Raw genomic sequence first — 25,267 nt, forward strand, 5'->3', positions numbered from 1 at the left:
GTCCAGTGTGATCAATTTCTGTATATATGTATGCCCCAAAGGAAAAAAAGTCCAGAAAATACATTTTCTTTGTGCTTTTCTATATTTTTCAAAATTTTGGTAATAAGCATGTTCTTTCAGTACAAGAGAAACCAGAGGATGAGAGTTATCCAAACACTACTCCTTTTTAAGCACACTGTTCATCTTTTCGTATTTATATAATATTTTTCCTTGTGGAATAATATTCTGTTAACAAAGATAAAGTATTCCAACAATATGTTGTATTCTCGGAAGTTTGGAAGCCAAGAGTAGGCAAATAGACTCAGCCCTAACATTGGCACTGTCTCCCAGTTTGCATGCAGCAGAGCACCTCCTCTGGGAAGCTCCTCTCTCCAAGTTCATCGCCTCACTGCAAAGGACCTTTACCTGCCACTCCGGGCAACTAGGGGCTTCCCTGGTGGCTCAGCGGATAAAGAATACGCCTGTAATGCAGGAGACACAGGAGACTCGGTTCAGTACCTGGGTTGGAAAGATCCCCTGGAAGAGGACATGGCAACCTGCTCCAGTATTCTTGCTTGGAGAATCCCATGGACTGAGGAGTCTGCCAAGAGCAACTAGGTACCAGACAACAAAAGGAGCAGGAGGAATATTCATCTCCCTGGTGGAGAGGAGGCGCATCTCTTTTCTGCTACTCAAAATAATTAAAACACTGATCTTTAATGTAGAACAGGCTAAAGAATGGGTTGTTGGAATGAGACATTTTAATGTAACAGCCATTGTCCCACTGTAAAGAAATCAGACTTCATTTTATCTGAATTTAACTGTAAACTTCATCAGCATCCTTAGAATTCTGACTACAACTACAAATGATACCTTCACGGTTGGAGACCCCTATGGTGCACTAACCTATAAAACAAATGAATTAGAAGAAGCTTTTCTGCATCGCAAAAGAAGATGCTTTGCTTCACAAAAAGATTCACCTCAGGGCTTTTTAAATATCTGGATCCTTCTGAACAGCTGTTTGTTTGTTTACAGGTCATTAACTATTTGGCTGAAAGATGAGACGAGGCCAGGGTGAGCCAAAGAGCAGTGCCACCGTGAACTAGAGATCAATTAAACCTGGAAATAGAGCTCTCCGGTGGAGAATCCAACCCCTTTGTTTCTCTACCCTGAGTCTGCGAAGGAACCATTAGGGCGCCAAGAAAAGCTAGGCAAACTAGCAAGAAAGTACATAGTTTTCCTGTATTTCTGAGAAGGCTGCTATGGGTTCAGCCGTGGCCAAGGAGGTTGGGGGAGGGGCTCCCACAGGCCTCAGTGGGAGGCCTGGCCCTTAGACTACTTGGTGGCTAGAACTTTGTTGTCACACGATTGTGATGGGAGGAACCCGTCCAGGTCCTGCTCTGCTGCTGCAGCTTTGGGACAAGGGCTATTGTTGTGGCTCCAGAACACTCTCTGACATAAGTCTTAAGCCAGAGAAGGGTCCCAAAGGTATCCTGCCCCGGCGTTCTTTAACCTACTGCAATTAACAGGTCTGACTTTGGGCTTTCCTGGTGGCTTAGATGGTAAAGAATCTGCCTGCAGTGCAGGAGACCCGGGTTCATTCCCTGGGTTGAGAAGATCCCTGCAGAAGGGAATGGCTACCTACTCCAGTATTCTTGCCTAGAGAACTCCATGAACAGCGGAGCCTGACTGGCTACAGTCCGTGGGGTCGCAAAGAGCTGGACATGACTGAGTCTGTGAATTGAATTGTACCTCTGTTAACTAGATGGACCCAAACACCAATAAAAACAAGAATTAGACCCAGTTTATCCCCTCTCATTTCCTTAGAATTCTATGCTACTTCTTCCCAACAAAGTCCAGGCCTGGGTCATGCCATCTCTTTTCCCACCTGAAAAGCAGACTGGTTTGAGGTTTTACTGTTCAACCGTTGCTTTCTGTTTCACTTAATGAAAATTTTAATTTTTCTGGCAATTATTGATCTGGTGTCAGTCTTTTATTCTACAGGCAATGATTTATGGCCAAATTACATAATGTGCATTGATCCGAGATCTAACCCCTTTACTGCATTTATTTTCCTACTAGTCTGGGAATCAGAGCTGACAGCACTCAGTTTCTGACAACTTAGCCAAAATTTAGAATCATTTAAATTTAGCCAAAATTTAGCATCATTTCAGTGGCACATGCAGGAGTCACCCACACTCCCCTCTCAGTTTAACTTATACCTGGAATGGTGTGTTCATATTCGCTCAGTCACGTCTGACTCATTGTAATCCTTTGGATCATAACATGCCAGGCACCACTGTCCAGGGGATTTCCTGGAGTGGGTTGCCATTTACCTCGTCCAGGGGATCTTCCTGACCCAGGAATCGAACCTGCACCTCCTGTGTCTCCTGCATTGCAAGCGGACTCTTTACCCACTGAGCCAAGCCATGGACTATTGGGTACTGGCTCCAAATCCAGGGTACCTATGTTGGCCAACAAAAGGACCCTTCTAATGCTGATCACATGGTACCACTTTCACATTCCAGGAGTGGCCTCTAAAAGCAGTTGAACCTATTGACCAATTCCTGCCTGGGAGAACAGCTAAATAATAATGATGTCAAACCAAATTCCTTTGTCAATTGCATTGTCACGTATAAATGGACAACACTAAACAATTTTAGCCAAAAGTTTTCCCCAGTCAGTTATACAGGACTTCATTTGGGGACTGAATTACCTTGGAATCAAATCAGGTGGTAGTCCTTTTCAAAATTAAACATAATTCAGGAGTTAAGACACCTCAAGGGCAGAAATAAATGAGCTTTTAGTAAATTCTTCCCTCAAAATACTCCAGGTCAAAGTCTGTTCCTCTTGACTTTTTAATGGGACAGAATGTAGGAAATTCAACAAAGTATTTCTTTAAATTCTGAAACAGCTCAGAAATGAAATCCTCTACACTGCCATAGATATTATTGAGTTTATTTTCTGTGATTTTACTCAAGAGCCTTTATTGTGTAGGTATCCTTTTGAGAAATTTCTTTAAGAGCTTAAAATTCTCCTCCCTCAAAAAAAAAAAAAAAAGTGTCTTTCTTTTGTAATAAATTCTGATCCTTAAGAGCTTTGCAAATCATTCTATTTCCTACCTTATCTTGGCAGCTAAAAGAGTATAGTGCCTGCCTGGTGAGAGCAAGCCTGGGTGGCTAGGAGAAGGGACAAGAGGGAAAATTTTATTGTATGTATGTTTTACCTTTTAAATTGTGAAACTTATGCATGTATTATCTATCTGAAAAATTAATAAAATGTAAGATGGCATGATGATGGCAACTCAGAAGGCTGTTCTTTATTCTGCTATTATTCCTTCTCTGGTTTTGGTGAGAATCAGTAGGCTATTTTATTTTGCTTTGTTTATTTTCATGACAGCCTTAAGAGTTTGACTCGTTGAATCAGTGCCTTTTATTCTCAATTGCCTCATATTCTTATTGGAATTAGGCTAGATATAAATATACCAATACACACAGAAACACATGCATACACACATTACACACTTCAATCCTAATGCTAAAAGGTCCCTGGAGAGCGCCTGTTCCCATCCCCTGACCTGATGAACGAAAAAGACCCAGCATAGGGGATTCCCACACCCTCTGTTAATGGGGGTCCTAGATCCAGAACCCAGGTCTCAGGACAATTCCCAGGCCATTGCCCTTTCCATTAACTTTGAAAATACATTTTAAGTCCATGAAAAACATGATTTGCTTATTGCATACCACTTGGAAAAGCTTAATAATTGCAAAAGCAAAAGGTATCTCCAAGAACTAATTTTCATCTTTATAGGAAAATGAAATGAGCCCAGTCTATTTTTTCTTTAGCAGAGCTATTTATATTCAGCAATGTGCGTTACTTTGAGGAAAAGGACATTAGTATAGTCGGTTTCTGCCCTGCTGTTTCTTTCCTCCCCATTACCTTGAGCTAAAATATAAACTCCTTAGCACAGCATCCAGTGTCCTCTGGATTTCTACTTTCCTGCCTGGGCTTTCAGCTCCACCCCACCCCCACATACACACAACTCCTCACTTTCTACCACTCCAAACTGTTTCTGGGTTCCCAAATTGTGGGTTTCTCACATTTTCCTGTGTCTGCACTGGCTGTCTCCTCTGCCAGGTTTCCGTCTTCCACCAAAACCACCCAACCGGATAACTCTTCCGTAAAGACTCAATGCCACTGCCTCGAAAACACTCTCCTGGCCCCACAGATGTCCTTAGTCGCCTCTTCCTTTGTGCTCCCACTTTGTAGATGCCTCTTCAGTGTTTATCTCACTGTCAGGAGAATAATGATGACATTCGTCTCCCTAGTAAACCCTGCTTTCCAGAACAAGATAGTTGATTTTTTCATAACTGTCTCCATATCGTCTGCCCAGCTCTGTGCTCAGTGCATAGTAGGTGATCAACAAATGTTCTCAGGAGGAAAAGAGGGAGAGAGGGGAGGAAAAGAGGCCATTATTTGGGATGCCAACAGAAAAAAAAAAAAAAAAAAAGCCCTCCTATATGCTTGCCTTTGGACTGCGGTCAAAGAAAAGAATGTTTTGCCCGCAGCCAGTGGCCCCAAAATAGCTGCTTAAAAAGAACCTTTACAGAAAATCAGGCAGCCCAGGCCTGGGGTAAGAAAGCCAGCAGGCACTCTATTGGCTGCCACATTCCTTCTTTCTCTCTAGACTCATGCCTGGGAGCTACTGCTTAGTGGAACATTCTCTTTGCCCTGCGTCAAGACAGAGAAGCATTTGCAAAAGCCCTGGGTCCTGAGCAACGTGCAGAACTCCCTGTGCTCTACTTACAAAACAGCATCACGCTCAAGGCTGAGAATGATGTCGTAGCAGCCCAGGCTGTGTGCCACGAATTTGTTTTCCTACTCACCCTGGTCTCTTGCACTTTACTTACTGAAACCAGTTTCTCCAACTGGGAAGGAACAAAAGAAACACACACAGGTCTGACAGCTGAGTTCTAATCCCCACTGGACCCTGTGCTGTGAGTACATTTTTCTCTTTTTTCTCAGTTTCCTCTTCCATAAAATGAGTCTCCCACAGCTCTTTTGTAATTCTGTGTTCAGAGCGCACCGAGGATGTAGAAATACACACTTAATCAATACGAGTCATCGACCAACACATGGTCGATGTGAAGACACAGTTCCACATGCATAGATGTATGTGAGGGATAGAAAGAAACCTTGGAGACAAGCCTTGCCCTCCAAGGGCCAACAGTCTAGTTGGTGGAGCTTTAATGCACACAATTCATGCCAAATAAGAGGAAAGCAGTGTGCAAAGCACCAGGTGATAGGGAGAAATGGTAAAAACTTTGCCACCACCTAGCTGCTATGTCAGCAGCCTCACTCATAAACAGAATAGGAAGAGAATGAACCACTTAACTACTGATAACAACACAACTCACATCCCCATCCTTATGGTGATGCTCATAAGTCACTGAATAAGCTAAGGTTTCATTTAGACATTTTAAAACAATTTCAGCATCAAATCAGAAAAGCGAGAAGAAAAGAAAACTTCACCCTCCTGTATTAACCTGCAAGACTCTAATACAAATAATGTCAGTGAGAGTAACAACAGCAACTTGCCCAGCACTGGTCACTGAGTCCACTGATGGGTATCTGCACTATGAAAAATCAAATGACTTGGATCTGTTTTGGAGGACTTTGCTCCCATGGAGAGTGCTTCCCTGACACTTGCATCCACCTCAATTGTGGAGGAAAAATAGTATCAGTATATCCCCACCATGGTTGTGACAAGAGCTTCATTTCCTTTGGCGGTATTTTGAGAGTTGCCCCTCCTTTCTCCTGCTTTCCTCCTTCCTCTTGTCACCCACACACTTTTGCTGATTCTTGCAAAGAAAATCAATGTGCAAAGACAACTTCCCGCTGTATTCACATTTCTCCCAGGCCCTGCTCACAGGACTGCCTGCCTGCTTTAACCTATTTAATGAGACAGTAAGAGAATTATAGCTGCTTCCAGGCAAACTCCAGTTTCATAGAGGAGATTGCACAAAACTTGCAAATATTGAAGTTCAGGCACCATGCAGAATCACGGGCTGGGATCTCAGCATCATGAGTCATTCATTTGGGAAAATTCATTGATTTCATTTTCAGCTTTTTTTTCTGTGAGGTTTGAGTTTTCTTCCCTTTTTCTCATATTGATTTATTCTGCTGTGGTGGCTGGAATAGTACTTTTTAGCAAGAGTGGGTTGTAACTCTGAACCTCTATAAAGAAGATTAAGCCTGTTGATTTGCTTGGCACCCTCATTTCCTCTGTTCCTCTATTAAGCTCCTTAAACTTCATCATTTCGCCATATAGAACACTAAATTAAAAGAGAAATGCCCTGTCAGATAACTAATTCTGAAAATTAAAATACTACCATTTGATTATTGGTTCAGTCTCCCATTTGCCTTTTAACCTAATGGAGTTAGTAAACTCATTTCCTTTGTACATTTCTCTCAATCACATCTCGAGTGACAGGTTATTTTGCTAATGCTTTCAGACAGTAATGGAGAATCATATGGTCAGCACACTAACATAAAAGACTAATTTCCAAGTCCATCAGTGGCTCTCACTCACCAGAAAACCACATCCTGGTGGAGGCACCGGCCTGGCAGCCAGTTCGCAAGGGATCAGAAACGCTGCCCGCGCCCTCTTTCTACCCCATGGCTGTCTCTGGATTTTCAGGGTTGACAAGCAATGCCAACAGCTTCCTTTTTTTTCTCATGAAATGGCATGCAGCCAGCACCCCACAATTACACCCTTCCCATCTTAAACTCTAGAAGAAAATGGATGTAAATCTAGCAATCTCTATTTGAAAGTTGCTCCTTTTTTACATGTAGAGCCCATAACTGTACTATTGAGTATGTCATTTTTTTTCTTTATGTTTGCTTGAGCTTCATATTATTTTAATACCCCACATATGCTGTGCTCAGGGTGGGAGCTGGGGCATGGGATGGAAGTATGACCAGGAGTTGTGGAATTATTAATGAATAAACTCCAACATCTACGAACTTCTGTCCCAGCCAAAGCTCTGATGAGGGGAAAAGCTAATTCAGACATTGCAGGTCATACTTGAAGATATTTATGGAATGCCATGTGCTATCTTTGGAGATCTTTAAACCTGGGAGCCAAAAGCAGAAGCAACATTCTGAAGCAGGAATTGCCACTTTTTATAAAAAGGAGAGAATAGGTAGTAAAATCTAAGATCTAGAGAAGCCAATCCATCAGTGATTCAACTACAATTTCCACAGTTCCTTTTAGACAAAATAAAAAAGAGAGAGAGAAAATAAAGCAGCATTCAACCCAGGGTATTTCCAGAAAGGTCATTAGAAGCCATTATGCCACTGTCTTAAGCTTTGTAGACGTGAAAGTGAAAGAATTAGTCTTGGTACCGCTGAAATAAAATAGATAGGGTCACCAGCTATAAGTGAAAGGACATTTATATTTCTTCTTTGCGATTTTTTTCTCAAACTCACAGGTATGTGAAATCAATAGGGTCATCTGGTTTGAAGGATAACTAACGAAGCCAGAATCCTAGAGCCAAAACACCAATCTGTTCTCCAGACCAGCCCCCACATTTTGACTGTGGAGGTCTGCCGTTCATCTTGTTCTCCAAAGTTGGGGGTCTGCTATGGGGCTTCTCCAAGTAGCAGCTGCACCCCTATCACATACAGACCACACTGGACTTCACCTGATGTCTAATGTGGCCACTGGGATTCAGGTCCACCTCAGATCCTTTGGTTGAACACTGTTAGACCTTGCCCCTAAACCCCGATGGCTGCTTCACCTAACACATGCCTCCCCATCAACGGAGTCTCTACTGCCCAAAGGCATGGCGCTGAACTCCTGCAGACCACTCCTGTGATCCTGTGGACCACACCAGCCTTGGCTGGATCACCTTAGGGCTTGGCAGATGAGCCCTACGTGCCCCCACCTCACTCCCTCCTCCCCAGCAGCTCTCCATTGGGTCCCAGTATTCACTCATCATACTGTGTATATTAAGCACCTACTCTGTTTCAGTCATTGTGCAAAGCACTGCAGTCACAACATTGAAATAGGCCATACTCTGCCTTCTGGGCTCAGACTAGTGGAAGGGACAGCAAATCAGAGACCACGAAGATTGCTATGACAGAGGAGGAACCCTGACCCGGCATCCTCCTCCCACTCACCTTTGAAATGGCCTTATATTCTCATACACAATTTTTACAAGAGATGATCAACTGGGATCAGCTGACTGTTGAAATATATGAGGAGGTGAGGTGTTAGATGCTCAGTCATGTCTGACTCTTTGAGACCCCATGGACTGTAGCCCACCAGGCTCCTCTGTCCATGGGATTTTCCAGGCAACAATACTACAGTAGATTGCCATGCCTTCCTCCAGGGGATCTTCCCAACCCAGGGATGGAACCCACATCTCTTCCATCTCTTGCATTGGCAAGTGAGTTCTTTGCCACTAGAGCCCACCTGGGAAGCCCAATTCCAATTGAAATATATAATTCCTGTTAAAATGAGCAATGTGGAGTAGTTCAGTATTTCCCCACAGATTATAATTTCAGGATCACTGCTGGCCAAACTCCTCAAGGCCTGGTGCACATTCATTTAAGGAAGACTCATTGGAAAAGACCCTGATGCTGGGAAAGATTGAAGGCAGGAGGAGAAGGGGACAACAGAGGATGAGATGGTTGGATGGCATCACCGACTTGATTGACATGAGTTTGAGCAAGCTCCGGGAATTGGTGATGGACAGGGAAGCCTGGTGTGCTGCAGTCCATGGGGGTGCAAAGTCCATGGAGGGGTATGACTGAGTGACTGAACTGAACCAAACTGAACTGCCTGAAGGATACACAGATTAGCTGGTCGACTTTGAGGATGTAAATAAACTGCTCAACTCTCTCTGAAGACCTCCATCAAACCTGTTAATTTTGGGGTTTGAGAGAACTCTTAGGGCTCCATGGGACATACCTTGCTCTGCACAGTCTAAAATTTAGCAGAAGAGGGTAGGTACTCCTCTCTTCTTGGAATACTCTCTTCTTTTGAATTCCTTGCACACCATTTTCTCCCTAACTCCTTTCTACTTAACTTCTTAGTCAATATGAAGGTTATTTGCTCTTGTCATCCAAAATTGAATCGTCCCCATCAAACTTGTTCCTGCTTTTAGGTTCATTCGTGACCCAGCCTCTGTACATCTCTCAAGGCTCATCCAAACCTCCACCACTGCCCTCCCCCTGCATCTCAGACTGCAGCCAGATGGGGCATGTTTCAGTTTCTCAGGCTTGCCATATTTACATTCACCAGCTCACTTCCCAGGTGACTCAGTGGTAAAGAATCTGCCTGCCAAAGCAGGAGATGCAGGAGACACAGCCTTGATCCCTGGGTTGGAAAGACCCCCTGGAGGAGGAAATGGCAACCCACTACAGTATTTTTGCTTGGGAAATCCCATGGACAGAGGGGGATGGTGGGCTACAGTCCATGGGGTCACAAAGAGTCAGACACTACTGAGCATGCACACACCTCACTTTTACACGTGATGTTCCCTCTGCCTAAAATGCTTGAATACCTGTACACACACGCACATACTCACAAACACACACACACATCTTTCCCTAGGTTAGCTCATCTTTCAGGTGCCTCTTCTTCCAGGAAAACTTCCATGCTCTGCCTCTGTCTCCTGCAGCTGTGTCGCTTACTCCTGCTATGTAATACCAGAACACTCTGGACCTCTCACTTTAATGTAATTGCTATACACTCTGTGAAGTGTCTGACACAAAATGAAGTGAATTAAATTGCTCCTTCTGAAACATGGATTTTCTGAAGAATGAGTTGAGGGATACTCTGATAAACAGCCTCAAGAGACATACTGTTGTATGCTTCTGTGAAGATTTTCTTGAGGACATTGTTTATCGTTTTTCTAGAGCCTTTTTCATGAAGATCTGGGGGTGAGGGTGCCACTTTCTGCTCTTGATTTAGCAATAGTAGTATTTCTCTTGATACAATTCTTTAATCTTAAATATATTATTAATCGTGTAAGGATTATGTAACCTTTGTTATACTGGCTGCTATAAACCTAAACAATAAATTGTGCCCCATTCTTTATGGGGTGAATTTTATGAATTTTTCTCATTTCTGTTTCATATTTCATACCTATTTTCAAATTACAATTTCATGTTAGCTTGCTGCATGTTACTGTTGCATAATTGTAAGTGAACAAAACTTTGATGGCATAAGGTCAGATTTAATCAAATAAACAAATGAAGTGATAAAGGAGTAGAAAGTTGAACAAAGTAGAATCTATATGAGAGAAGAATGTATCAGTTAGTATTCTTTAATTTCAAGTCATTTCAACCCCTAACTGGCTTAAACAACAACAAGATATTGATTTAATTTGACAAGCTCAGTGGCAGTTGTTTTCAGATGGGGTTTGATCCAGAGGCTCAAGGAAGATCCATAGGGGTAGAGACTCTGTCTGTTTGGTTTACTGTTGAATTTCCAGCAAAAAAGGTAGCTGGTACAACAGTGCTCAGTACAGATTTGCTGAATTTGTTGTTGTAGAATTCCTACAATCTTGCACAAAAATCCCAGGACCTGGACTTGGAACACATGCCCTTCCCTGAACCAATTTTTTGATCAGGAAGATCTAGCGCTCTGTTTCCAGGCCTGAGTCCCATGATCCCAACAGCAAACCAGGGAGGAGTCTCCAGTGAAACCTTGTGTACTCACAGTGAAGGAAGGTGGTTCCCCAAAAGAAATCTGGGCATTACTAAGGAGAAAGAAATCCTGGATGGGCAGAAAAACAAATATGCACACCAATGGACTATCAAGAAGATGATATCTGAGTTGAATTTTAAAAGATAAGCAAGAGTTAGTAAAAGAGGACCTTTATCAGTGGGTAACCTTCTAGGTGTGTTCAAAGCACAGAGGTGTAAAATAGCTTGATGCTTTCGAGGAACTGTAAATAACTTAATACGGTATGAGCAAACAAGGATTGGGAGTGGTAGGAAAAGAAACCAGAAAGATTAGCAGAGTATAAATATGAAAGACCTTTTAGGATAACCAAATAGGGTGCAATGTGTCCGGAAACTGCTGGGAAGCCTATGTAGGATTCCTCAGCAGGCAAACATGCCTTACGGCTAAGTCCATGCAGGTCATTACAGGGGCAGGATGACTCATTCTGGAAACACTCAGTAGGGCTGAGTCTGCAGGTCAGCAAAGAGTCCCAAATGTGGGCAAACGAGACAGAAGGAACAGGGACCAAGCAAAACCTAGGAACCCAGCAGACCTGGGAATCCAACAGAGCCTGCCAACATCATCAGGCTCTTGCTTTTTTAAAATACCAAGCTTGTGGCCTAGTGAATTATTCATCTTCATGTGAAAATATTCTTCAATGAGCCAAGGCCTTCATAACATGACTTGGTTGGGAATTGTATGTTAGCTGGGGCTTCCATAACAAAGTACACAAATTGGATGCCTTAAGCAAGAGTAATGTATTGTCTCACAGCCCTAGAGGCTAGAAGGCTGAGATCAAGGTGTCAGCAAGGTTGGTTCCTTCTAAGTGTTGCAGGAAGGGGCACCCCTCCAGGGCCCGAAAGGGAGCTCTTGTCTAACACTCAGAAATGAATTGTCTGAGGAGACACACATGCTGACAAAGCAAAAGGCTTTACTGGGAACGGGTGCCCTGGCGGAGAGTATGAAGGTAAGGGAACCCAGGGGAACTGCTCTGCCACATGGTTCGCAGTCTCAGGTTTTATGGTGATGGGATTAGTTTCCGGGTTTTCTCCGGCCAATCACTCTATTCTCTGGTCCTTCTGGTGGCACATGCATTGCTCAGCCAAAATGGATGCCAGCAAGAAGGAATCTGGGAGGTGGTCGGACACGTGGCGTCTCCATTTGACCTTTCCTGAACTCTTCGGGTTGGTGATGGCTTATTAGTTCTGTGTTCCTTAGTAGGACTCCCTGTTGTAAAATGACTTAGCGCGAATGGTTACTATGGTAGCTGCACAGGGTGGGTGGCTTCAGTCAGTGTGCTTCTCCTAACATAAGGACCATGAGGAAAATCTATGCTCAAGTCTCGTGCTGAGATTCTGGTGGTTCCTTGGCTTATCTATAAGACATATCACCTTGACCTCTGCCTTCTTCACGTGGTATTCTTCCTATGTGCATGTCTGTTTGCTCTTTCTAGAAGAACACCAGTCATACTGGACTAGGGCTCACCCAAAGACCTCATTTTAACCTGATTACGTCTGTAAAGATTCTATTTCCAAATAAATTGCATTCTGAGATACTGGAAGTGAAGACCCCCAACTCATGAATGTTTGAAGGACACACTTCAGTGTAAAGATATCATTTACAAAAATATGCATTTGTTATCAAAGCTTTAGAAGAAAAATAGACATTCCCTAAGTGAATTGATTTATTTACAAAAGATTTGGAGATTCTCTTCGCTGAGGTTGAGACCTGGGCGCCTCCAAGATGCTGGCTTACCGCTCTTCCCTCATAGACCCTGACACCAGACTCATTGGAAACGCGGCACTGTTGCCTATCAGAAGTCAGTTCAAAGGACCTGCCCCTAGAGAGACAAAAGATACAGATATTGTGGATGAAGCTATCTATTACTTCAAGGCCAATATCCTCTTCAAAAACTATGAAATTAAGAATGAAGCCTATAGGACCTTGATATATATATAACTCTCTACTTTTCTAAGTGTCAACAGAAACCCCAAAAGTGCAGTTCTAAAAGCCAAGGCGAGAAAGAAATGTATACACTGGGAATCACTAATTTTCCCATTTCCAGAGAGCCTTTGGTTTTGCACTTAATGCCATTTACGCCAAACCTGCAAACAGGAGGATGAAGTGATGAGAGCCTACTTACAACAGCTGAGGTAAGAGGCTGGACTGAGACTTTATGAGAAAGTTTTGACCCTCAGAATGATAAACCCAGCAAGTGGTGGACTTGCTTTGTGAAGAGACAACTCATGAACAAGAGTCTTTCAGGACCTGTACAGCAAAGACAGCCTTGGACAGACACGGTCTCCACAGCTGTGGGCAGCGTTTACAGCAAGATGTGCACAGTTCTTTGCCGTTATTTCGTAAAGTTTTATACAGAGGAGAGAACAGAGTGTGTCTTTACTTGAAGAGCTCTTTATCAAGAATTTGGGGTGGGTTGGGTGTGGAAGAATGAGTTTGGTAATTCGAAATGTCTTCAGTATTAAGCTGGTGCTTAATAAATAATAATAAAGAAATATCTAAAAAAAAAAAAAAAAGATTTGGTACCATGTAGTTTTGTGTAGACAAAGAAATAACACCATTAGGATAAAAGACCCAGAAGAAACTGAATAGTCCACAATAAAGAATACTTTTTCAGATTAAGTCCAAAATGGTTCTTTCCTAACTTACAGTACTTCGCTCGGAGATTGGTGTAGAGAAGGGTGGTGTGAGACAACGCCTTATACACCAGCACTGTATAAACTTTCCACCTGCTGAGTCTTTTCTGCATGCCTAGCATTCAATCCTCCCAGCAGCTCTCTGGGGGTGGATATTATTATCCTCAGTTACAAATGAAGAACCTAAGCACCACTTTAATCCTAACTACATTATTCTAGGCTGCATTTGGTAAGCAGCTGGGCTGAGATTTGAACTCAAATTTCTCTAACCACAAATTATCACATGTACCATCCAAAGTCTCTCAGTCATGTCTGACTCTTTGTTATACAGTCCATGGAACCATGAACTTCCTGAAGTTCAAGCTGGTTTTAGAAAAGGCAGAGGAACCAGAGATTAAATTGCCAACATCCGCTGGATCATGGAAAAAGCAAGAGAGTTCCAGAAAAACATCTATTTCTGCTTTATTGACTATGCCAAAGCCTTTGACTGTGTGGATCACAATAAACTGTGGAAAATTCTGAAAGAGATGGGAATGCCAGACCACCTGACCTGCCTCTTGAGAAATCTGTATGCAGGTCAGGAAGCAACAGTTAGAACTGGACATGAAACAACAGACTGGTTCCAAACAGGAAAAGGAGTACGTCAAGGCTGTATATTGTCACCCTGCTTGTTTAACTTATATGCAGAGTACATCATGAGAAACACTGGGCTGGAAGAAGCACAAGCTGGAATCAAGATTGCCAGGAGAAACATCAATAACCTCAGATATGCAGATGACACCACCCTTATGGCAGAAAGTGAAGAGAAACTCAAAAGCCTCTTGATGAAAGTGAAAGTGGAGAGTGAAGAAGTTGGCTTAAAGCTCAACATTCAGAAAACTAAGATCATGGCATCCGACCCCATCACTTCATGGGAAATAGATGATAAAACAGTGGAAACAGTGTCAGACTTTCTTCTTATGGGCTCCAAAATCACTGCAGATGATGACTGCAGCCATGAAATTAAAAGATGCTTACTCCTTGGAAGGAAAGTTATGACCAACCTAGATAGCATATTGAAAAGCAGAGACATTACTTTGCCAACAAAGGTCTGTCTAGTCAAGGCTATGGTTTTTCCTGTAGTCATGTATGGATGTGAGAGTTGGACTGTGAAGAAGGCTGAGCGCCAAAGAATTGATGCTTTTGAACTGTGGTGTTGGAGAAGACTCTTGAGAGTCCCTTGGACTGCAAGGAGATCCAACCAGTCCATTCTGAAGGAGATCAGCCCTGGGATATCTTTGGAGGGAATGATGCTGAAGCTGAAACTCCAGTAATTTGGCCACCTCATGCAAAGAGTTGACTCATTGGAAAAGACTCTGATGCTGGGAGGGATTGGGGGCAGGAGGAGAAGGGGACAACAGAGGATGAGATGGCTGGATGGCATCACTAACTCGATGGACATGAGTCTGAGTGAACTCCGGGAATTGGTGATGGACAGGGAGGCCTGGCGTGCAGCGATTCATGGGGTCGCGAAGAGTCAGACATGGCTGAGCGACTGAACTGAACTGAACCATCCAAAGTAATTTTGGGAGTCCTGGTTGAAGATCAAGTGTTCACCTTTGCAATAGGTCCAAAAGATGCTGCTCAGTGCATTGTCTAAACAGACAGTAATCCCCTTAACTGGCAACTGTGAACACACTACAGTGCCCAACATGTTTGCTACCAAACAATAGGTGCTCAACAAATGAAACTTGTGAGGTCACCACAGAGCTGTAAGTCCTCTGATATCAGATTGATTTATTGATTTATTTCTCATCATAAGAAAGTAGCATTGTCTCCAATTAATAGGGAGATCCAACTGCACCTTCCATAAATATCCTTCTCTTGAGCTTCTCCATACCCAACTCTGCTGGCCACAAGTGCCTACTGGTCCATCAGAGAGGATTTTCTCATGAAGATGCAGCTGCAGTTCAATGATGCTTTCCTCCACTCCATCCTCCACTGATTCTGTTCCACTGTGTCATTCAGTTTGTTGGAAAACTATTTTCACTTGAAGGTCTCCACTGAAACGATAGACAGGCACCCACAGATGGAGAGTGGACTCTTTGCCCTTATAAGTACTGATTTTCACAACCTCTATGTGTGGAATAAATCATTTTGTCAGTCTCCTTGGCAGTTCTGGAGTTTAGGTAGAAGCTAAAAGGCTATAGCTTAATAGAAGCATTTGTAACCCTGTTAAGATAAACACACACAATTCCAAAAGAAATGCTGAGAAGCAAGACAGCCTAGGTTGTTTTCCCCCAGATTCCCATCAGGTACAAACACCAGGAACAAGTGGAGTTACTTCAAAACCAACAGTCTTGTTTCCTGAAAGATCTGTGCTCAAGGTTTAGAAACTCAGGGGTGAATCTAGAGGTGAGAGTTTTCACAGTGCAGAGAGATCTAAATCAGATTTGGAATTGCAGAGCACAGGGCTGGGGCCAAACGTTTCCTTAGATTTGTACTGTTTCCCCTTCATTTTGTCTTAAATGTTATTGCTTTGTATCCTTTTTTCATCAACTCAGAATTTGTTCAGTATTCCCTTATTTTACTCCCAGTTAAAATAGAAGAGATTTGGTGCTCTGAAAATTTCTGAAATTGGCTGTTTTGATTTTCCTTAAAGAGAAGGCAATGGCACCCCATTCCAGTACTCTTGCCTGGAAAATCCCATGGATGGAGGAGCCTGGTAGGCTGCAGTCCATGGGGTCGCGAAGACGCGAAGAGTCGGACACGACTGAGCGACTTCACTTTCATTTTTCACTTTCATGCATTGGAGAAGGAAATGGCAACCCACTCCAGTGTTCTTGCCTGGAAAATCCCAGGGACGGGGGAGCCTGGTGGGCTGCCATCTATGGGGTCGCACAGAGTCGGACACGACTGAAGCGACTTAGCACCAGCACCAAAGAAATTTAAAAATGCATTGATTAACACCTCCCCCCCCCCCCACGCATGCACATATCCTCATCTTTCAGGAAGATGTTACAGTGTCCCAGTGGGTTGTAGAAGGGATTGAGAGGTCAAAGAATCCCTAGATTTACAGAGACACCTGTCAAGTTGGGCTCAACACCTGCTGTCGGATCCACCCTCTGCAACCCCGGGGAAACAGTACTCCCGTGGAATGAAACTCCACTGATTTGGAACTGGAACGAGTGAGGGGGGTTAAGGTTCTAAGGCGACCCAGATGTCAGGGCAGAACTTTCAAACAGGCTGAGCTCCACTTCATCTGAGAAAATGCGCCTGAGAGCCCAGCCCTGGAAACTGGGCAAACTGAAAACATGGAGAGTAGCTTGGCCAATGGAAAATGATCATCGTGATGAAATTAATATTTTGAATACGACTTTAAGTGCGACACGCTAACTTGGCCCAGGCCAGGACATTGCGATGAGCTGAGGTTTTCACATGCACTCCTCGGACTTTTGAGTTTTTATTGAGATGACCAGGGTGGCAGGGGAGGGGAGGGAACGGACTTGAGGCTGAAGCTGTGGCTTCTTGCTCGGAGGTGAGACAGCCCAGCCTGTGGGATTACACGAGATAGGATCGAGTACAATCGGGTCCCCAGCGAGGCGAGGCGCGCCGGAAGGAATCGAAGTAAGAGTTTAATTAACTATCCCGCCCCGACTACGCCAAAGGAAAAGAAACCCAAATAGGCAACCCCGAAACCGTTTGATCAGAGGAAATTGGGTTTGTCTTTTTTGCTCCTTCACTCTTCCTGTCTTTCCATCCATCAAAATGCTTGGTTTAAAAAAAAAAAAAAGGGCGTAAAATTGGGGGCGGGACAGAGAAGACCCGACTGCACTTGAGAACCCCGGCTGCGCCCAGGCGAACTTCATCCCGCAGATTGCCCGTACTCAGCTCAGCCCTCCCGCGGCGCCGAGCCGGTCCAACCAGCCCGGTCTCCCGGCGCCCTCGGCCGCCGGAATCCGGCGCCGACCCGCCAGCCTTTCGCAGCCGAGCCGGGGGCGCGTGGGCGCGCGCGGCCCGGATCCCGCGGCGGTTTCCGCGTTCCGCGTTTTCGCTCGCGCCGGGCGGGCGGCCGAGGGCGGGGTGCGCGGCGGCGCGGAGAGGGCTGGGGAGCCGGGCGCACTCCGCCTGCAGCCCCGCGAGCGCCGCCTCCCGCGGCCGCCGCGCCAGACAGCGCGCTCCGGAGCGTGCCCGCCTCGCGCCGCCAGCGCTGACCTCCGCGAGGGGCGCCGCGGCCGCAACGGCCACGTCCCGGGTTCCGGATGGTTCCTGTGCTGCCCGCCCTTGCCCGTCGCTGACACCGCGGAGCGCGGGTCCGCAGACCCGCCGCAGAGCCGACGACCGTCCAGCCGAGTCCCGCTCCCTCTCTGAGGTGAGTGGGCTCTGCAGAGGGGCTGCGGGTGCGGCGGTGGGGGGCTATCGCCGCGGGGTAAGGGCCGAAAAGGTCCGCGTCACTGCGGGGCATCTGACACTCAGAGTGGTTCGGTGTCGCAGAAGATGCGGGAGATGGGCATAACCGGTTTGTTGGGCTGTGTAGACAGTGAAAGCAGATACTGGGGCTGCGGCACCAGAGGGCTTCAGATAGGCTGCCCGCACCGCTCCTGTTGGCTGCAGCACAACCAACTCTTCCTTTGATTCTTTCCTGCGTGGAAACCCGTTCAGGGGCCCCAGAGTTGGGGCGCTGCGGGGCGCAGGGAGACCAGGGCGCATTGGTCAGTGTCCGCCGCTTAGGATCGCCTGTCACCTACCGGCGTCCAGAGGCAGGGTGCCGACTCTCCCCTAACGCTCCGGGGAAAGGGTTGATTGCTTTTTTCCTGGGGTGCATCAGCCCCCTACCTCCCGCCCTAGCAGTGGTGTTTTCTGCATGTAACACGAATATGGGAAAGAATGGGAGCGTCGACTTCCTTTTAGGCAGAAAAAGTTAAAGAAACTGGGCATGTTAATAATTAGCAGGACCCGGACTCAGGATGCAGCAGAAAGCTGTTAAATTTTCATTGCCCTCTAAGAAAAACAAACGGCATCGCCAGTGACTATTGGCAGTGCCGTGTTATTTGGGGGACTTTGGGGAAATTGTCCACGGATTGTCTTCAGGAGGCTGAAGAAGGAGGTGGGGGTGGGGGAAGGACGGCTGGCACGGCTCTGCGTTCCAGCTTGCCTAAGGAGGGTTCAGAATCACAAGCCAAACACGTTTGGTTGCTGATTTCTTGAAGAGTATGGGAGGCAGAGCCGCTGCGGCCCTGAGCAAGGTGAAGAACACAGCATGGGAACTGCCTAAAGGAAAATAACATGTAAGGATCTTGCCTCTCCCAAGCAATTCAGCTGCATTTGTGCTATAAAAAGCATGCATATATATGTGGCTTTTAGGATGGGTTTTATGAAGAAGAGGTTGTATGTAATGAAATTGTGTGTACCTGCGGTACAGTTTTGTCTACCTCCCAATTTTAACCAGTACTTCAGAAGGGTGTTTGCTGCTGATGTTATGTAATCAATGTGGTTCACTGTCAGATATTTTTTAATGTGTTTTTGGAGTAAAAGGAACTTCCATCTGTTACTTCAGACAAACCCAAGGTGTAGACGGGTGAGGGTTGCTGAATATTTGCCCTGGTCTGGCTCCAGATGTGTGAGCTCAGCTGTTGCCTGTCACTTAGGTGACAACTGGCCTTTTCCCACTAAGCCTTTGCTGTCTCCATTATCCTCAGTGGAGTATTCAGTCGCCTTCTATTATCAGAGTGGACTCGAGCCGCTTGGGAGGCGGTAGCCTTGTTTGACCATTCCCAACAATATGTCTGTTTTCAGACTTTAGGAAGGGGGAAAAAAAATCCCATGACAGCAAGATAGATACATTCTGAATTGAGCACCAACTTAATCCAAAGATCCTGCTTTAATCAAGACAGCTCTGGAAGGATGATGCAATATTTGTCAAGCCTTTTTCTCTGGAACAATATTTACTCCCACCAGGGGATTTTAAACTTAAACAGCAGCCATTTATCTTGCTGTCTGGTGGGGCCCGGTTCAGTTTGCCTCCATGTGGTCCCAGCCTAGGTGGCTGGGCCGGGCCTGGGACAGGAATCTGTCATTGTAGCCCAGCTGGAACCTGAAGAAAGCAAAATACAGCACCTGCTGGTACCAGGGAGTTCCTAAATGCAACTGGCAAGTCAGGAAATACAGAGGAGATGTTTTAAAGCCCTTCCAGAAATGTTTATACAAAGGATTTAAAGGTTAACAATGCATGTGCTCTACATATTAAAACTAAAAGGTGCTAGAAATAAATGGACATTACCCACAGTTGGAAGTTAGCACACTGCTGATGAACTTGAAAATCTCTGTTTTAATAAACCATGGCTAACGACAGTGACTTCTCATGACTAAGCCTAGGAAGGAAGGAAAGGGAGGGACTTCTGAAGGGCTAAAGGACTGATGGAACATAGGGGGAGCCATATTGATATAAGCAAATGGGTTTTGTAAGTTAATTTTTCCATTCTTAATTTGCTACTAATTTGTGATTTATCACTGAATGACCCTGTTAGTTCACAGGTTTTTAAGGAAAAGTGATGTATTTTACTCATGTGACAGATTCAAGCAGTTCTGCCAGTAATACCACTGAACCTTTAAAAGTTTATCATGTTTTTAAAATCAGGATCTATGGAACCACCATTTGTCTTTCTAATTAAGGAGGTTGTAATGAGTCAGCTTGGGTCACCCAAGTAAAAGCTAATATCAGCTGAATGAAGAAAAGACGCTTATAAGAGTTTATAGCTAAACTATAAAGTTTAGAGTCAGATGTAGGTAAAAGTCTGGTTACTCCTAATAACCTCTCCTATGATAACTCTGAAAAGACACAAAAGAAAAGAGGTAACAACTTAAAATTTCTTAAGTCAGAATTTTAGAAAGCTGAAATCTAAGTTTTAAAAAGTGACATTGTGAGATAATTTCTATAAAACCTTTTATAATTACTTGAAAATCAAACAAAAGGAAGTTGAGCATTATGACTGACTCTTCATAATACTCATGAAACGGAACAGGAATTTTTTAAATGATTCTCCAGTAATTAAGTGTACCTGTTTTAATGGTATATACGTAGTAGTTGAGAATGCTTATATTACAGGAAACAATTTTCAGAAAAGATTAGTTACTGCAGTTAATTTTCTGGTTAAAGTAGTTTATAAAGAGTAAATTTTTCCTTTTAAAGAAGGAAAGTAATTTTAAAAGTCAAAGTGATCCTCATCTATGCATAAAAATGTTAGATGCCAATGGGCTAGGGTAGAGGCCTTCCACTTGGGAGAAAAATAGCTCTTTTTTTCCCTCCAGCTTACATAAAATAGTACTAATTGTTTAGCTCATTCAAGTGAGAATATTCAGTTTGCTTAAATGCAGGTCTAATTATTTCACAATAAAGAGAGTTAGGAAAGGGAATGAGTTTTGTTTCTAGGTTGGTTGGTTGGTATTTTGAGGGTTCACTCCTGCTTTGCTGTTTGGTCTCAGAACAAAGCAGTAGTGTGTTGTGCCCTGGTCTATAGAAGGTCTCTGTGAGCACATGAGCTGCGAGAGGAAAGGACGATAGTCTGGGTGCCAAGTCCTGCTTCGATGATGTTCCTCGAAACCTCAGGTGGCACATGGAGCCAGAGCCAAGTGCCAGGACCCAGCCGGCCCCACTTCTGGATTCTTCCGTCTCTGGACACAAGCAAGCATAGCCCCCAGCGCTGCCAGGAACCAGTATCCAACCTTCTTGTCTACTGCCGTGCAGAACTGAAGTCGCAGAGGTTAATGTGTGTGTTGGTGGAGGAACATTTATGAACAGTGGAAAAGGCCTGGCCCAAAATTGCACTGGGATCCACCTCACTCCCCACTTCCTTCACTCCCCTCTTTCCTGAAGGCAAGATGGTGGGAAGAGACAGGTTTTACAAGTTGGTGCAAGCTGATGTCATGACACTCCTGGCACGGAGACACGACAGAATAATCGGACCCTTTCCCGTGTGCCAGAATGACATGATTTTTCCAACAACGATTCCTGAGCCAGTGGTCCACTGGCTCTGACTATTTCCAGTCCCCTGGGGGTTCAGACCTCTCAAAGAGAATGTAAAATCCTTCCTGTGTCTCTGTTTTGTACGCTTGTTTAGACTAAACTCTAAAATGCTTTTTGGTCAGTTTTGAAGAGACCTCTGCAGAACAAGAGTGATTGCCCAGCCTGAACTGATTAGACCTTTCCAGATTCATTTCCCTATGAAGAGAGATTTTAAATATAAAATAAAAATAAAAATGTCAGCAGAGCAGAAGCCAGTGTAAACATTCTAAAACTTAGAGCTGTAAACTAACAAGCAGCTGTCATTTACCTGGACTTAACGTTTTTTCCTCCTGTCGGTAACTTGGTCCTAAGCGACCCTAAGAAACAACTGACCGATTTGACTGCAGTTGCATTTTTCTCACTGGTAAGTTTGGATTCAACTCTTGGGAGAGAAGCCTTTTATTTCTAGTGGATTACACTTCAGGAAAAAAAAAAAGTGAAGGCTGTGTTATTTCAGTTGTTCAAGTACTGAAGTCATGTACTTCTTTCTAAGAGTTTTGTCCTGACCACTGATTTATAGCACCTACCAGTTTTTGCTTTGTGTACACTTCTCTGTGTTTCCTTCTTGTCTCATTGGGGATCTGGAAAGAAAGAGACATCGATAATACAGTGAAAATATTGTAGTCAGACGCTGCCAGTAAGGAGACCCCTGGGTGCAGCATGCTCTCCCTGAGCTGCCCTGCTTTTATCTGCAACGCAGATCCCACGGCTTGCAATTATGGTCTTTGACTTTGGTAACAATTCTGTTTGAAATGTTTCCAATTACACACAATATTGGCGGCATGTAGCAGCTGCATGCCAAAAAGCATTTCCAAGTATGTTCCAAGAATCAGCCTGTGATTGCTTTTAATTTAAATAAAGGCTATTTGGTTTCCTGTGAAGTTTTTTTATAACCACCTTCTCCCCACCAACCCCATTTTTGTCACCTTTAAAAAAAAGTCTGATATAAAGTAGCCAGCACTTAAAGTGATACGATATTGGCCCTGGTTTTCTAGGATGGCTCTTGGTTTTGCGCAAGCATGAGGACTGTTCAGTAAAGGAAAACTTAAAGAAACGTTGTACAGCTGTTTGGATTTCCCCAAAGAAGAAAAGAAGGAAAGATTATCTGACCTTGTATTGTAAGTAGCCAATGTTTCGAATTTTTCTGCCTCCTTCTTTAGGGATCTGTCATTGTAATTATCTATTTAGGTCACTGAAGATTCTTTGGTCCAGTGTCTTTCCTTCAGATTCTTCTAGTTTTCTTTTTGTGAACCCATGAACATGAGTTAAAGACACATTAAAAGGGTAGAGAAAGGTCAATAAGAACATTCTTTAAACAGTGGGCTGGTGGGGGAAGGGGGCACAGGAAGAGAACCAGGGAAATAATCTCACCATTCTACAGCAACCAAACCTGCCACATTGCCCCCTCTATGGGCTTGAAATCTCTGAATACTGAAACCTTTTAAAACAGCAGTGGCTTAAATCTTTTAATAGCTACCAGCTACACTTGCCTTATTAAATCTGAAAATAAGAAAATATACACTCTCAAGACTTGGAGTGAAGGGATTAGTTACAGGACTGGGAGGTTCTGTTTCTAGGATGGTTTGTTGGCCCATTTGAAACGTAACACCTAGAGCCAGAGGGTATCCAATAGCTGAGGTGCTAAGATGGTCCCAATTAGGGTGTTTTCACACAGGCTCTTTCAATCCTGGCAAAAGCATCCTATAGAATATAGTGCTTCTTTGGGCTGAACAGTAGTTGACTTGCATAAGTGCCAACATCTCTTCTGGCATTTTTGGAAATCTTCCATCATGTAATAAATAGTGCTATATAATCCAAATTTGTAAATGCCATGTTTCATGTAGCCCTTTTAGAGACAGCTGAAATTAACCCAGGCTGCTAGGGATTGTTAGATCCTGGAGGTTAGGTTACTGCCTGCATCCAGAGTGCTACCATGAATGAATGATGGTGGAGGCCTTTGATCAAAGCTGGAAGAAGGTACAAGGTTAGCCTTAGTGTAAGGAGTGCCCACCAACCAACACTTAGACTTGTCCTTTCTCCTTGAAAACTCTTTCAATTAAGCAAACCATCTCAGAGGAAATTTATTCAACTCAAGGTAAAATGAGGTTTATGTTGCTTTACCAGCTGAGCACCCCAGGCTGCCAGATACTCAGCCCACCCCGGCCCCTGTGGTTTTGTAGGGACAAAACCTAATATAGTTACTATGGTTGAACTGGAAAGTCTGTTAAAACCTATTTATACATTGGCCAGTTCCTCTGCCCTCATTACACTGCTGTATTCTGGATGCACACACATATACAACCAACCCTCTTTCAATCTAATAATAGTAAACTGATTTAGATCATGGTATAGTTTCACCAAAGGCATTTGTACTTCCCTTTTTCTGTCTTTTATCTCAGTGATAAGTAAATAATATGATATGCTTCTGAAGAAACTCATAACTTGTTAACTGTAATTGATGTTTCCAACTCTGTTATTTACATGCTTGAATAATCTAAATTCCGTCATTAGGAACTGGAAAAGACTTAGATGGTGTGGCATTTTGTTTTGCTTCAAAATATCTGCCAAACAATTTAAGGAACTGTTAGATTTTATGTCAGAAGACTCCTCAGTGCTCTAGTGTTGGAATACTTGTTATAATGTATGTCAAAAGGAGACTGCATTTTAAATTCTTCTGTGACTATGTAATTAATAAGTATGTTCAGTGCTTGAAGTATGCACATGTTACATAATTTTTAGAAAGAGATAAAGTTAGGTCTGAAGTGCATTAGGATATCACAGATGTTTCTTGTAAGAAAATACATATGCTTCATCGGAATTTTGAACTCCTTTCTGGTGCTGAGCTTTGTTCCTCACAAGGGTCATATGAATAATTTCATTGAGTTGCTTCAGTTCTTATTTACACAAGCCTTGAGAAGAGAGCTGAAGTGATAAATAACTTGCCCCCTCACCCAGTTCTGAAATGCCTTAGCCTTTTATGTTTTTGTGAATATGAAGGGAGGGAATAAAATATACAGAGAAGATGTTTGTGTTTAACTAACTTAATCATATAAGTTCCCTTTGTGGGTCTTCTATAAGCTTAAACAGCTTGTCAGGCTAATAGCCAAAAACATGTCCTCAAGTACTGCCAAACGTGTTAAAAGCAGACCAGGCTTTCTTTATATTGAGGTACTGGAAACATATTTTTTTAACCTTCTAAATTTTAGAAATAAACCAGAAAAGAAATCACTCTCTTCTTCTCCTTACCCACAAAAACCAAAAGTATTATTCATTGCAGTGCCGAAATGGAAACTGATGGGAATAATGATATTTGTGTGGGAGTGTTTTAAACTGGCTTGACTTGGCTGTTTAAACAGGGAGCAACCAGGTTACCATGGTACTTGATGGGTCTTATTTTTTATATATTTATGTTGCCTGTACACATTGGCTTTTTTACTTTGGTTCAGGAGCTTTTGGTCAAGTACTTGTTCAGTTCAGTTGCTCAGTTGTGGCCGATTCTTTGCGACCCCATGGACTACAGCACGCCAGGCTTCCCTGTCCATCACCAACTCCCAGAGATTGCTCAAACTCATGTCAATCAAGTCAGTGATGCCATCCAGCCATCTCATCCTCTTTTGTCCCCTTCTCATCCTGCCCTCAATCTTTCCCAGCATCAGGGTCTTTTCCAGCGAGTCAGTTCTTCACATCAGGTGGCCAAAGTATTGGAGTTTCAGCTTCAGCATCAGTCCTTCCAATGAATATTCAGGACTGATTTCCTTTAGGATGGGCTGGTTGGATCTCTTTGCAGTCCAAGGGACTCTCAAGAGTCTTCTCCAACACCACAGTTCACATGTACAGTACTTGTACATTTATCCT

At 43.8% G+C, this 25,267-nt stretch overlaps 1 protein-coding gene and 1 pseudogene across 2 annotated transcripts in view; both read left to right on the plus strand.

Annotated features, from left to right (window-relative positions):
• Window positions 1-12,460: 12,460 nt before the first annotated feature.
• Window positions 12,461-13,140, plus strand: LOC139182988 (actin-related protein 2/3 complex subunit 3 pseudogene; annotated as a pseudogene).
• A 4,362-nt stretch (window positions 13,141-17,502) lies between these two features.
• PRICKLE1 (prickle planar cell polarity protein 1) overlaps window positions 17,503-25,267 on the plus strand; it is a 112,818-nt gene continuing 105,053 nt past the window's right edge. For both annotated transcript variants that reach the window (XM_070789246.1, XM_070789247.1), the window contains exons 1-2: window positions 17,503-17,722; window positions 22,408-22,530. The gene's annotated coding sequence lies outside the window, so the exon portion shown is untranslated. The remainder of the gene's footprint in view (window positions 17,723-22,407; window positions 22,531-25,267) is intronic.

This window comes from Bos indicus, chromosome 5 (genome assembly GCF_029378745.1).
Source record: "Bos indicus isolate NIAB-ARS_2022 breed Sahiwal x Tharparkar chromosome 5, NIAB-ARS_B.indTharparkar_mat_pri_1.0, whole genome shotgun sequence".
NCBI classification, from domain to species: domain Eukaryota; kingdom Metazoa; phylum Chordata; class Mammalia; order Artiodactyla; family Bovidae; genus Bos; species Bos indicus.